General features: G+C 41.3%; 1 protein-coding gene across 7 annotated transcripts in view; it reads right to left on the bottom strand.

Moving 5' to 3' along the window:
- Positions 1-15841, bottom strand: part of SEMA6D (semaphorin 6D) — a 94983-nt gene that overhangs the window by 47321 nt on the left and 31821 nt on the right. Inside the window, exon 2 of one of the 7 annotated variants that reach the window (XM_073568445.1) lies at positions 4221-4400. The exons of the other annotated variants lie outside the window; for them this stretch is intronic. The gene's annotated coding sequence lies outside the window, so the exon portion shown is untranslated. The remainder of the gene's footprint in view (positions 1-4220; positions 4401-15841) is intronic. 7 annotated transcript variants of the gene reach the window in all.

Genomic DNA, 15841 nt, shown 5'->3' with positions numbered 1-15841 from the left:
CGGACTATAGTTTCCAGGTTCCCTTTTACACCCCTTTTTGAATATTGGTTGCCACCATTTAAAAGGAACAGACCCTGTTTCTATAGAGTCTTTAAATATAAGGAATAGAGGCCTGTCTATCACATTACTTAACTCCCTTAATACCCGAGGGTGAGTGCCATCAGGGTCTGGTGATTTGTCAATTTTAATCTTACTAAGGCGGTTCTGCACTTCTTCCTGGGTTAGGCAGGTAATACATAATGGGGAGTTTACATTATCACTCTGCATTTCCCCTGGCAAATCCTTTTCCTGTGTGAACACTGTTGAGAAAAAAGTATTTAAAACATTTGCTTTTCCCACATCGCTCTCTATGATTTCGTCCTCATTGTTCTTTAAAGGGCCGACACCATCAATTTTAATCTTTTTACTGTTTATATAATTAAAGAATAGTTTGGGGTTTGTTTTACTTTCCTTAGCAATGAGTCTCAGTTTCCACTTTTGCTAAATGTATTTGTTTTTTACACATTTTCTTTTTTTCTCTATAACTTTTTAATGCTTCTTCATTGCTTTCTTGTTTTAGCTTCTTAAATGCCTTGTTCTTGTTATTTATTGCCCTTTTTACATCCTTATTTAGCCACATTGGTGTTCTCCTGTTCCTAGCCCTTTTATTTCTGTACGGTATGGCTGGCTAGCAGTGGGTGTGTAAAACTGATTTAAATATTTCCCATTTATTTTCTGTGCTCCTATTTTTGAGGACATTGTCCCAATCGATTCGGCGTAGGTCCTCTCTAAGCTGATCAAACTTTGCTTTCCTGAAATTCAGCGTTTTCGTAACCCCCTTCCAGGTCACCTTACTGAAGGACAAGTGGAATTGTATTATATTGTGGTCACTGTTCCCTAGGTGCCCATCGACTCATACTTCTGTTATTCTATCTGGCCTGTTGCTTAAGATTAAGTCCAGAAGGGCTGTCCCTCTAGTTGGGCCCTGCACAAGTTGTGACAGATAATTATCCTTGGTTACTGACAGAAATTGGTTTCCTTTCTGAGATACGCAGTATTCAGTTTCCCAATCTTTGTCGGGGTAGTTGAAGTCCCCCATAATAATCACCTCTTTGTGATTTGCTGCTTTGTCTATTTGTTTCAATATTATATTTTCAGTGGTTTCTGTTATATTTGGTGGCTTATAACAAACCCCTATGAGGATTTTATTACTTTTCTCTCCTTGTATCTCCACCCATTGAGACTCCACCTCTTCATTTCCCTCTTGCATATCTTCTCTTAGTGTTTGCTTGAAAGTGGACTTTATATACAGACAGACTCCACCCCCTTTCCTTTTTTTACGATCCCTCCTAAACAAATCATATCCTTGCAAGTTAGCCGCCCAGTCATAGCTGTCGTCTAACCATGTCTCAGTTATTCCTACTATGTCGTATTTTTCCTCATACATTACCAACTCCAGATCTTCAATCTTATTGGTCAGGCTTCTTGCATTGGTCAGCATGCAGGAAAGAAGTTTTGCTTCCTTTTTCTTAGCTTCCTTCTGAGTACCCTGTCTTGGGTCCTCTTTACCACATCTAGTATCCTTGATTAGTTTTTCCTTCTGCTGCATGTTCTTGTCTGCTGTTTTTCCTCCCATCCCCTCTTCTTCTAGTTTAAAGCCCTCCTGATGAGTGTGGCAAGTCTTCTGGCGAATGTGCGTTTCCCAGGTTTTGTGATGTGTATCCCATCTCTTGCGAGAAGTCCATCGTAGAGGTAATTCACGCCATGGTCCAAGAATCCAAATCCTTGCTGCCTGCACCACCGTCGTAGCCAGTTGTTCACCTCTAGTATCCTATTCCATCTTCTGATGCCATGGCCATCGACTGGGAGGATTGATGAGAAAACAACCTGTATGTTCCATTCCTTTATTTTATTCCCCAGAATTTCAAAGTCTTCGCAGATAGTTGGTAGGTCATTTCTTGCCATGTCGTTTTTACCTACATGTATCAGTAGGAAAGGGTAGTCGTCCTTGGATTTGAGGATAGTTGGTATCCTGTTGGCCACATCCTTGATTTTTGCTCCTGGGAGGCAGCATACTTCTCATGCGGTTATGTCCGGCCTGCAGATAGTTGCCTCCGTGCCTCTTAGTAGTGAGTCGCCCACAACTACCACTCTTCTTTTCTTTCTGGATGCACTGCTTGTTGCTCGTGAGTGTTTTTGAGTGTCATTTGTTTCCGCTTTTGTTGACAGAGTAACTTTTTGTTGATAGTGTGTCTTCTCTTGTAGATACGGTATCATCCTGAGCTGTGCATTTTCGTTCTCCAGCATGAGGGCTTCATATTGGTTGCTAAGCTGTGTGGGTGGTGATGACCACTTGATCAGTTTGCTTCTTTTCGTCACATGGCTCCACTTTTCAGCCTCTGTATGTGCTCTGAAGCTTTTCTCACTTTCCGTATCCTGAATGGTTGCTTCTGGTTCATCCAAGAAGTCATCATGTTCTTTAATTACCTTGAATGTTGCTATTCTTTCTTCCAGTCCCTGCACCTTTTCCTCTAAGAGGGCAACAAGTTTGCACTTCTGACAGGTAAAGTTGAGTTTTTGGGCCGGAAGATCCGTAAACATGTAGCATGTGTTGCAGGTGACCATGTGGATTATCTTCTCTTCCATATTGCTGATGCAGGCTATGATGGGTGGATGCACTGCGGTTTTGCTATGTCCTCAAACAGCAAGACCAGGCAAGTCCCAGCGATCGATCAGCTTAAGACGACTCTTCTCCTCTTCCCAGAATGCACCGGAAATATGCAGATGAGATTCCTGCTTCTCCAATCCCTGGTTTTGCGATGTCCTCAAACAGCGAGACCAAGCAAGTCCCAGCGATCGAACAGCTTAAGATGACTCTTCTCCTCTTCCCAGAATGCACCAGAAATATGCAGATGAGCTTCCTGCTTCTCCAATCCCTGGTTTTGCGATGTCCTCAAACAGCAAGACCCGGCAATTCTCAGCGATCGATCAGCTTAAGGCAACGCTTCTCCTCTTCCCAGAATGCACCGGAAATATGCAGATGAGCCTCCTGCTTCTCCAATCCCAATTTTCTCGTGACATATTGTACTGCATGATAGTGGTAAACATTTTTTTCAATATAAATTGCATTTATTTGTGAAAATATCAGAAATTTGGCAAAAATTTGGAAGATTGTGCAAATTTAAACCTTCTACATTTGTATGCCCTTAAATCAGAGCGTTATGTCACACAAAATAGACATTTCCCACATGTCTACTTTACATCAGAACATTTTTTTTGAAACAATTTTTTTTGTTAGGAAGTTATAAGGGTTAAAAGTTGAACAATGATTTCTCCTTTTCCACCAAAATTTACAAAACCATTTTTTTATGGACCACATTACATTTGAAGTGACTTTGAGGAACCTTTATGACAGAAAAAGTGACACCATTCTAAAAACTGCAACGCTCAAGGTGCTCAAAACCACATTCAAGAACTTGATTAACCCCTCAGGTGCTTCACAGGAATTAATTTAACGTGGAATGAAAAAATGAACATTTAACTTTTTTTTCACAAATATTTTAATTTAGACGCCAATTTTTTTTAATTTTCACAAGGGTAACATAAAAAAATTGACCCCAAAATTTGTTGTGCAATTTCTACTGAGTACGCCGATTACTGTTTGGGTACATGGCAGAGCTCGGAAGGTAAGGAACGCCAATTGACTTTTTGAAAATAAAATTTCCTGGAATAATTAGCAGACGCCATGCCACGTTTGGAGAGCCACTGATGTGCTTAAACAGTGGAAACTGCTCACAAGTGACAGCATATTGGAAACTAGACCCCTCAGGGAACCTATCTAGATGTGCAATGAGCACTTAAAAGTGCTTCACATAAGTTGATAACATTGAGCCACGAAAATAAATTTAAAAAACTCTAATTTTTTTCCCACAAACATATTCTTTTAGCCACATTTCTTTTTTATTTTCACAAGGTTAACAGCAGAAAATGGACCCCCAAAATTTGTTGTGTAATTTCTCCCGAGCACACTAATACCCATTGTGGCTGTACAGTATTGCTTAGTCCCAGCAAAGAGCAAACAGATGAACGGCATACTAGGGCACACAAATCACCACATTACCAGACGGAGCTGTTTATCTGAAGTATTGCGGCATATGACTCACAAAAAATGGAGGTGCTTGCACGAAAAAACATGAATATTTCAATGTGAAGCAAAAAACGAAGAAATATGCAGCACTCACCAATGTAGCTGAAAAACTGTGAGTCTTTATTTCACAAATGTGTGGACATGCAGGACGTGGAGGAATGCTAGGGGAGGGAGATGCCGGACAATGGCCGTTTCGCGATTACTCGCTTCTACGGGTCCAGGAGCTTCTGGAGGCATACGGCGAGAGGGACGGAGTGCTATTTTCCTCCTGGAGCTAGAATGAAGAACATGAACAGTCAACGGGGCGCTGTGAATACAAAGACACCACAAGTATTCTTCTTTAACCCACAACGCGTTTCGATGGTAACCCAACAGGTACTGTTGAAACGTTGACCGTTCATTTTCTTCGTTCTAGCTCACTATCCTCCATTGGAGGTGTACGGCTTGAGCTGCAGTGGATCACTGACTCTCGTTCATTATATTTGCCACCCTCCTGGCGCTCCTCATCGACCGCTGCCCTTATTGAACTTTATTTTCCTCCTGGAGAGCAGATTTTGCTAGAATACTTTGCAAACTCCATATAAAGAGCTCCTACATACTAGAAGAGCATAATCACCCCTCACGTGACTCCATTTTGGAAATTATACCCCTTTGGGAATTTATCTACAGGTGTAGTGACAATTTTGACTCCATGGGTGTTTTCCAGAAGCAAGCAGAAGTGGATGCTGCTGAGTGAAAATTGCAAACTGTCATCGTGGTCCTGTACGTTGTAGTCCACAGTACGTTGCAGTCATCAGTACGTGGTAGTGTCCAGCTCATGCTTCTGAAGACACTCACCCATAAATTAGGTGGGCTCTCATCGATACAGAAATGTCAAACATGTGGACAATAAATGTGATTTAGGTACACTGTGAGGTTCAAAAGGGAGGGGGTATTTAGATTTGAGAGTGCAGAATTTGCTGAATTTGTTTTGGGGACGACGAGCCATAGCAGTTTTCCAGAGCCTTTGTGTTACCGGTATGGTGGAAGCCCCCTATATTTCCACTAACAGATAATGGACCTGAGTGGGGATTGGTTTTTGTGGATTGATTTGAAGCTTTTATAGGGAACATTTTGCATAACATTTGGGATCACATTAATCCAGCGATTTACGCTGAGCACTTACATCGGGGTTTACATCTAAAGTGATGTGATTCAGATAAGACCCCCAAGGGATCCATTCACTATAATGCAGCAGCAGAGTTACTCTAGACTCTGTATGGCCTCTGTTCTGCCATGTCCTTTTATTTTAAGAAGTGCACAAAACTGTTGTTTACTAAGCTTTTATGCACACCTAAAAAGACGGACACCACCGGATCACAGGCGACCAGACGTCGTCCACAGTGTCTCCATCTACCTCATTATAGGGAATTTTCCGCTAGGGGTTCCATCTGAATCACGTTTTTCAGAGATTTACACAGAAACCCCAGTATAAGTGCTCAGCATAAATGTGCGCTGAGCCTTACTGCGATCTTTTGGAAATAGAATGAAAAAATCAACAGCAGGTGAAAAATTGGTTTTAATTATTTTTTACGCTGTTCCTCATGCGGTATAAGTGATTAGACGGCTTTATTCTTTGGGTCGGTGCGATGACAGGTATACCAGATTATATCAGGTCTTTATGTTTGGCTGCTGTCACACACTAAAAGACGCTTTTTAATGCAAAAACTAGTTTTTGCATCCACACATTTTGAGAGCTATAATTTTTCCATATTTTGGCCCAGAGTCATATGAGGTCTTGCTTTTTGTGAGACAAGCTGGTGTTTTTATTGTTACCATTTTTGGGCACATGACATTTTTGATCGCTTTTTATTCCGATTTTTGGGAGGCAGAATGAGCAAAAACCAACAATTCAGGAATTATTTTTCTTTATGCTGTTCCGCGTGTAGTAAAATTGATAAGGCAGGTTTCTTCTTCAGGTCAGTACGATTACAACAATACCTCATTTGTATAGTTTTTTTGTTTTGGCGCTTTTACACAATAAAAGCAAATTTTACAGAAAAAATAATAATTTTTGCATTGCTTTAATCTGAGAACTATAACTTTTTTTAAAAATTTTACTGAGCAGTGTGGCAGCTTGTTTTTTGCGGGACAAGATGACGTTTTTCAGGGGAACCATTTTTATGTAGATTGGTCTTTTTAATTGCGTTTTATTTCACTTTTTGTTCGCCGATATGATAAAGAATGTTTTTTTTGCCTCCTTTTTTATGGTGTTCACTGAAGGGGTTAACTAGTGGGACAGTTTTATAGGCAGAGTCGTACTGGACGCAGCAATACAAAATATGTGCACTTTCATATTTTTTACATTAAATAAATGTACAGTGGGGCAAAAAAGTATTTAGTCAGTCAGCAATAGTGCAAGTTCCACCACTTAAAAAGATGAGAGGCGTCTGTAATTTACATCATAGGTAGACCTCAACTATGGGAGACAAACTGAGAAAAAAAAATCCAGAAAATCACATTGTCTGTTTTTTTTTCATTTTATTTGCATATTATGGTGGAAAATAAGTATTTGGTCAGAAACAAAATTTCATCTCAATACTTTGTGATATATCCTTTGTTGGCAATGACAGAGGTCAAACGTTTTCTGTAAGTCTTCACAAGGTTGCCACACACTGTTGTTGGTATGTTGGCCCATTCCTCCATGCAGATCTCCTCTAGAGCAGTGATGTTTTTGGCTTTTCGCTTGGCAACACGGACTTTCAACTCCCTCCAAAGGTTTTCTATAGGGTTGAGATCTGGAGACTGGCTAGGCCACTCCAGGACCTTGAAATGCTTCTTACGAAGCCACTCCTTCGTTGCCCTGGCGGTGTGCTTTGGATCATTGTCATGTTGAAAGACCCAGCCACGTTTCATATTCAATGCCCTTGCTGATGGAAGGAGGTTTGCACTCAAAATCTCACGATACATGGCCCCATTTATTCTTTCATGTACCCGGATCAGTCGTCCTGGCCCCTTTGCAGAGAAACAGCCCCAAAGCATGATGTTTCCACCACCATGCTTTACAGTAGGTATGGTGTTTGATGGATGCAACTCAGTATTCTTTTTCCTCCAAACACGACAAGTTGTGTTTCTACCAAACAGTTCCAGTTTGGTTTCATCAGACCATAGGACATTCTCCCAAAACTCCTCTGGATCATCCAAATGCCCTCTAGCAAACTTCAGACGGGCCCGGACATGTACAGGCTTAAGCAGTGGGACACGTCTGGCACTGCAGGATCTGAGTCCATGGTGGCGTAGTGTGTTACTTATGGTAGGCCTTGTTACATTGGTCCCAGCTCTCTGCAGTTCATTCACTAGGTCCCCCCGCGTGGTTCTGGGATTTTTGCTCACCGTTCTTGTGATCATTCTGACCCCACGGGGTGGGATTTTGCGTGGAGCACCAGATCGAGGGAGATTATCAGTGGCCTTGTATGTCTTCCATTTTCTAATTATTGCTCCCACAGTTGATTTCTTCACTCCAAGCTGGTTGGCTATTGCAGATTCAGTCTTCCCAGCCTGGTGCAGGGCTACAATTTTGTTTCTGGTGTCCTTTGACAGCTCTTTGGTCTTCACCATAGTGGAGTTTGGAGTCAGACTGTTTGAGGGTGTGCACAGGTGTCTTTTTATACTGATAACAAGTTTAAACAGGTGCCATTACTACAGGTAATGAGTGGAGGAAAGAGGAGACTCTTAAAGAAGAAGTTACAGGTCTGTGAGAGCCAGAAATCTTGATTGCTTGTTTCTGACCAAATACTTATTTTCCACCATAATATGCAAATAAAATGAAAAAAAAACAGACAATGTGATTTTCTGGATTTTTTTTTCTCAGTTTGTCTCCCATAGTTGAGGTCTACCTATGATGTAAATTACAGACGCCTCTCATCTTTTTAAGTGGTGGAACTTGCACTATTGCTGACTGACTAAATACTTTTTTGCCCCACTGTATTTACTGAATTAATATTTTTCTTTTTTTTGGCCTTTATTTTGTGATTTATTTTTTATATTTTTACAATTTTTATTAACTCTTTGACATTGTTCCAGGATGGGACAAACTGTATTATGACAGATTGCTGATCTAATACTCTGCTATGATTCGGCACTGTGAACAATAGAGCAGCATCTGACATGCAGGGAATAGATGTGGCAGCTCGTGCTCTCAGCAGGAGCTAACAGGCCACGGTCCTTCGGTGACCCTGCGGCTATCTTGGGCCCCAAGGTCACCATGGAGGCCATCAACACAACGCGTTCAAATCGCGTTGTGCTGATGGGAGTACAGAGGGAGTGAGCTCCCTCTGCGATGCCCCGTGATGTCGCTGTCACTATTGGCAGCAGCATCACAGGGTTAAAACACCCACGATCTGTACTAGCAGCATTCGTGGGCATTGCTGCAGTGTGTCAGCTCTCACATACAGCGGACACTCACACTAGACCGCGGCAGCACTCAGCTTCAGTCCACGCAATCACAGTGCCATATATATATATATATATATACGGCGGCTTGCGGGAACGCAATTCTCAAATATATATATACGGTGCATGCTGGGAAGGGGTTAAATATGCAAAAATGTCCTGCGCTTGGAAAGAGAACATCTGTTATTGCAAATAGGACAGCAACGTTTTCTGAGACACAACAGTTGAGGACCAACTAGGAGCCCTGCAATCCAAACTTGCTAAGGCCTGTTTCACACATCCGTTTGTGTCCATCAGTCAAAATCCGCCGTTTTGCAAAAAAAAACAGATCCGCCATTTTTCTTGGCGGATCCGTTTTTTTTTCCCATTGAGTTGCATTACCGGCGGATCTTGACGGATGGCCATCAGTTGGATCCGTTTTTTTGCTGATCCGCCAAAATTTTGACGTCCGTCGACATGCCCGAACGGACCGTGCAACGTTTTTTCGGGCGGCCGGATCCGCATTTGTCACTGCGCATGCCCGAAAGACTTCACTCAGCCGCAAATTTAACCCTAAACTCTGTTCTGGTGGCTGAAAAATTCTCTCTCTCTCTCCTTCCCCAGGCAGAGGTGCCTTTAAAATTCTTCCTTTGACGGATCCGTTAAAATAACGGTCCGGTGCCAAACGTGGTCAGTACAGGAACGGATCCGTTATCCGCCATTTTAGCGGATTTTCACTGACCAAAAAAACTGAAGTGTGAAACAGGCCTAACTTGGAAAAGCGATCTCATCGGAATAGTACATTTGAATCGGGCCATAGACTTAAAGAGAACCTGTCAGCAGGATTTTGCTATGTAATCTGAACACAGCATGAGATAGAGCATGAAATACAGAATTCAGTGATGTGTCATTTATTAAGCTGTGTACTGTTGTTTACTTACACTGAAGAATTTATCACTAGGACATTATCACTGCCAGGTCTGATGCTCACATCACAAGGAACATCATATCCCTAATAATTGGAACAAAGTCATAGATAAGAAACATACCAAATTCACTGCGGATTCATCAACTAAGGCAACACAGTTACTGAATGAATGGAACCCTCCTCCAGACTCTCAAACCCCAGACCAAACAACACATCTCCAAGCACATTTGCTACACAAAAATTTGGACACAAATTCTCATAGGACACTATAAAGACCCCCATAAACATTAGACTAATGTTGACCGAAGTCCAATTTTGGACTGTCGCTTGCATTGTTCTCCTGGAGAGTAGCAGCTAGCAGATGTGTCATTCAGTGGCTTTTCCATAGAGAACACAGAAGTGCAGAAGCACTCTGCCAAACAAGCGCTCCTGTGTATGGGAGAGTAGGCTGAGATGGCTGGTAATGTTTTACCTTGTGGAGAGTGACAACCAAAGCCTGGCTCTCCACAAGGAGAAACATTACCCCTTAGATACCAATCTTAAGCCTCCCACTTAGCCAAATTATATCTCATACTTTGCACTGACGAGGGGCAACACTCTAAAACACCAAGTGTGCAAATTGAGATTCGGGTTTGGCTTTTATCCCAAGTCATATGGCAAGACTTGTTAAAGGGTTGATATTCACTTTTTAGGATTGCTACTTCCAATTGGTGGCACTAGAGTTCTAGTCATCGTCCTCTCAGTACAGGCAATTTGCATATCTAACTTCCCAGAGGATAATGCATGGCATTTAAGTCTCCTCACTCTGCCATGCCAGGCCTGGCTTGTCACTAAGGAGAAATGTTACCCTTGAAAGACACATTAAAAAAAAAAAAAACAGGATAAAAATGTAGCTTGTGAAAAAGCCCTAATGCTGTCTTTTCTATAAATAATCACCTTTATATTGTTACACATAAAAGATGACAAATAAAACCAATGTTGAAGAAAATGACATAGGGTTCACTGTACTTGCTCCCACATTGCCTGTTGGGTCACCCTGGAACACATTTTTTATTTGGGAATGCAGCCATATTTAATTGTAAAGTTCTGTGGTATATAATAAAGATTGATATTAACATGCAGATTTTAACATTGTATCGTAGAAGCAGAGTTTCCTTTTTTTTGTTCTAGTGGAGAATTAAATAATGATGTTTCTATAAATATGTGACTTTATATTCTGCAAGGAGGGGGATATCCAGTCCTAACACCTCCATATAATGAGAAGTATTGATACAGCCATCGTAGATGTGTAAGCTGCTCAGGCCATGTTGTGAACTGTGTCTTGATAACAAGCTGGATGGTCCCGCTGTTCTTGAATCCACCGCACCCACTTTTTCCCAAAAAGAATTTCACATTTTGATTCCTCTGGTCACAGAACAGTTTTCTATTTTTTATGAGCTTTGGCCAAGCGAAGACGACAGCATTTCTGGATTGTGCCGATATATGGCTTCTTTGTATTATAGAGCTTCAACTTACATTTGTGGATTGCCCAGCCAACAGTGTTCAAGCCCATGATTTCTGGAAGTATTCCTGATCCCATGCAGTGATTTTCACAGCCAAATCATGCCTGTTCTTACTGCAGTGGCTGCTGAGGACCTGTAGATCAGGAGTGTAGGCTTTTGCTTCATTAACAAGCTCATTTTATACATAGAGATGCGACTTAATTGAAAATTGACCACCCAGCTGCTTTTCATTAGTGCCAATTACAGCCTTTCTTTAACCCTTTCCCAACATTTTTAAGACGTGTTGCTGCTATCAATTTCTAAACTAGTTATTTTTTTCGAGTGTATGTACTGTTACACTTAGCGACGCTCCAGCGATCCCAACAACGATACGACCTGGTAAGGATCGCTGGTACGTCACTACATGGTTGCTAGTAAGCTGCCAAACAGGCAGATCTACTCAACGACACAGCAACGATACGGCGATCCGTATAACGACCTCGGTGGTCATTGGGACCTTGTCACACAGCAGCTTTTCTGACGATTCCCGCCTGCGTCCCAAAGAGGTCGCTCGTCGGTGTCAAACACAGCGATGCATGCTGGCCAGCAGAGCACCAACGATCAAAAAATGGCCTGGGACATTTGAGCACGATCAGCGATATCCAGCGGGGGGGCCGGTCGCCGCTATGTGTCACACGTAGCGAGATCGCTGGCGAGGTTGCTGTTACGTCAGAAAACCTGTGATGTTTCTCCGAGATCTCTAACGATCTCGCTGTGTGAAGTACCCCTAACTTTCACCTTCTGATCGGTGTTCTGTTCTGTTGTGAATAAAATATGGCTATCAGAGGTTTCCAAATTATTGAATTGTTTTCTTTATATTTTGCACTACATCCCAACTTTTTTGAAATTGAGGATGTGTATTTGTTTAATGTATTTATTAGGAAGAAAGACTCTCCCTGATCCGTCAATGTTGGTGTTATCCAGATATGAAGATGACATACATACGCTGCTGATAAATGACCCACTCAACAAATCTACATACAGCACAAAAATGGCATATATACACTACAAAAGCCAATAACTGAGCGCATCATCAGTCTGCACTATCTTTACTATCAAAAAATCAAGACATGTTTCATATTCCAGATCGCTACATAATACCCGTCAACAGGCAAGTTCACATACAAAACACTACTAATATACATCAGTACACTCTTGTACATTATATGTACACTGTAACGCCGGTGTAACTAGCGTGCCATCTCCTTTTCTAGGGGGTCTACGCTACATGCCGATAGACTTTCTCTATTTATGTGCAATATTACACCCTAAAGTTAAAATGGCTGATTATACAATGGTGCACATTGTCAGAAACTAGCTGCATATCTCAGGTTAGTCCAAACTCAATGCAACTTTTACAAATGAGATATGGTAATATCAAGTGAAAATCCAAAGTTTGAACAATGCCCATGTGTTCGTACAAAGGGCAAATTGATGTTTCTACAGAGGGTGCCGGTCTCCAGACCTTTTGTCAGGAACACCGCACTGAACTTGCTCACCGAGCCAGTGCGTGTGTCCTGAGTAAAGCGAACTGTGCTCAAAGATACCTGTGGAGCAGGCAGCAGCCGAGTAGGTGCGTACTTCAGAACAGCAGGACCTGAAGCACGTGACTGCTGGGGGCGTGGCCTAAACTCCAGAGAGCTAGGAGCTGCAAGAGAACTCCTAGCAGGGTAACTGCGAGACAAAGTTACCAAGGGGCATAGACAGGGAGGATAGTCAGGACATAGCCAATGAGTCATACACAGATAGCTGCAAGGTACAAGAGGGGCGAGCAGAGAGTACATTACAGGCAACGAGTCATACACAGAGAGGGTAGTGCAGTACAGAATCAACAGGCAAACTCACAACGGGGAACAGAACCGGATCAGAACCATATAAACAAGCTATAACAACGAACAGGTACAGGCACACAGGGGTCAGCACACTCGGCCAAAGGCAAAAGTATAACTGACAGGGATTGGAGCTTCCCAGGGGTTTAAGAAGCTCTCCCAGAACCAGAAAGAGGCCACAATCATTAACCCCAGGTGTGCAGGTCAAAACCTGCACTGAGCTCCAGACATTAACCCCTGACGTGCAGCTCAAAAACCTGCACTGGGATCATGACACCTTTTCCCAAAATGCTTTTTCAAGACTCTTGCTTTCAAAATTTGAACAATATTTTTATACTCTGTTGTGGTTTCTTTCATCTTTTGTTTACACAAATTAATAGCACACCTGAAAATAAGAAATGTTGTAACCTTATTAGAGAAATGTGCTTCTTTCTCCTTCTGGACTGATCTTTCATTCACAATATTTGAAATTCTCCAGTGAATACAAACTTTCCCCATTATAGAGACAGAAGATGGCAGTTCCTGATCATAAAATTCAATGGTGGGGAGGATAAGGGAGGACCTAGAGACAGACATTCTGCTGCAAGTTCTCCTGGAGGAACAGGAAGACTTTAAAGGGAACCCGCCATTAAAAAAAAAATACTACTAACCTTCAGATAATCTCTAGGTTAATAGCATTCTGAAGCTTCCTGACACCCACCGAGAGCCTCGCGTTTAGGAGGAAATTAACTTTTTATACCCCAGCAGCATCGGGTTTTCAGTCAACCTGAAGATTAACTCCATATCTGTAGGTTTCCATGACAGGTTCACATTAAAGTGTGTTGCTGGTTGAACAATTACTTAAAGAACGATACTAATGCTAATGTAGCGATAAACATTTCATTGCATATTGCCTGTTACAATTGCCCAACCTGCTCTTACATGTCCAGTGATACCAGGTGACAAACACACTTTCTGGGAATACTCAATGAAAGATCATGTATAGACCAGCAATGTGTCTTTGAATGAAAGATCTTTCATCCAGTTTTCAAATTTTCAAACAATGACAGTGAATGATTTGTAGGCGAAATTATATCGCTCGTTCTTCGGTTTTTACCCGACCTGGATTATTTGGGTTTTTTGGTTCATTCTTATCAACTTTATTCTAATGCTGATAGGGCCCTTTAGAAATAACCTACAGCGGATATGTTTCTATAAATGCATTAAAGTCTCATGTAGATGAACAAAGTTTAATCTAATGAAGCTGCGGAGCAATCAACCAATGTCATAATGCTACTTAAATGAATTAAAATTATTAAGATTCAAATCACCTAAAGGCAAAACGCTAGCGATATCACAAAAAGGTCAGCGGTTTCTCGCTGGAAGCATTTACCGACATAAGCACTTTGGATCTTGTTCCAGAATCCGATGAGGCTTGCAGATGAAGAAACATTTGCAGAAAAGCTGGAGCTGCAAGCATCACTAAAACTATCCGTCTCGGAGGCCTGAAATCATCCTCCATGGTAACAACAGAGAAGGAGTCTGAGAATTTGGAAATGAACTTGTGGAGGAATGTGATAATTGTCGACTTGAAGGATGCAAAAAGTTCTTTTGCTTTTTATTGGTAAAATCTAGTTCCATTTACTTACGATAACTGGACAAAATGATATCGCTTTGCTGACAAATTACTGATACAGTAGATCATTACTTTAGTCGATGGTAGGCGGTTATTTAAAAAAAATAAAATAATAAGCTTACTTATTCTAATGTTTTACTGACAAGTGGACATTTCTTAGCGCCAGTACCATTTTGTTGCTGGAATTTTAATGATGGAATACACATTCCCTTCTTAAAGGGATTTTCCAGGTTCAGGGAGAATTTAGGTTACATTTTATAGAAAAAAACTAAGATATAAACAAAATGAGCAAAAACACAGTAGAAAACAAATATATAGTAACAGCACATGTAAATAACATAGGGCATTGAGTTACACTGTTTTGATAAAAAACAAAGGCCATCCCACCACGACATGGTGTACCCAATCGGGACGGTACCTAACTCCTGCATTTGACCTTATGTGTCAGCAGACGTAATAATAGATAAGGGCAGAGCAGGAATTGAGTCCCGACTGCTTGGCACCTGCCTTTGGAAAGCTATATAAACAAAATGAACTGCCCAAAGAAGGGAGAGCCTTACCACTGATTGACCAAAGTACAAAAAACTAAACCAAAACCAAAAAATTGAGCTGGAGCACATGTTGGTATGAGTCCATGAGTTGTGTGACTCCACAAAGTAATTGTTCTACAGTATAATACTGATCTAGGTCATTAGTTACTAATAGTTATTGAATAAAAACAGAGCAAAATGCTATTCTAATGGACTGAGAAGACATGTGAGAATAAAAGACTTGTCTGGTTCTTTTAAATAATAAAATAGCCACAAATGATTTAAAAATAAAAGCAGAAGAAAAACTCAGCTTGATTGTTCAACCACCTGATACTGGTCTTTGTATAGAAGTTGCCAACAACCTCGCACATAAAAGCGTTCGTCAGTTGCTGGAATCATGCCATGACACCCTGCACTACTGGCATAATGCCACTGATGGGTAATCCTGGAGCATCAGTGTTGGGATTGCAGAGAATTGAAGAAGAAAATAGTTTTTTATTTAAGAAGGGCATTTGTCGTTGGGAAAGACCTGAGAATCAACTGGAGTGAGAAGATGGTCGAGGCCACAGTAAAGTAGTCAGGTCTCTCTTTACAGTCCCCGGCCGACTTTTCAAACCATGTTTTCTCTGAAAGCCTGCAGTGTTTTAGAGAAAGACATGCTGCCCATTGTTCTAAGGACAGGTTAGCTTTAAATACCGATCAGCATGGAATTATTATACAAAATCTTGTATAGTAACAATGCTAGTGAAAATAGGAAACTACCCAAAACCAAAACATCATAAAATTTGTCCTAAAGTGGCAAATATCAATATAAGTCATTCGAACTTCCCGATATTGGCGGGATAAGATGAACATCTGATGT

The sequence above is a fragment of the Dendrobates tinctorius genome, unplaced genomic scaffold (assembly GCF_039654945.1).
Source record: "Dendrobates tinctorius isolate UK_male_01 unplaced genomic scaffold, ASM3965494v1 ptg000022l, whole genome shotgun sequence".
Classification (NCBI taxonomy): Eukaryota; Metazoa; Chordata; class Amphibia; order Anura; family Dendrobatidae; genus Dendrobates; species Dendrobates tinctorius.
This window is presented reverse-complemented; position numbering and strand designations above follow the sequence as displayed.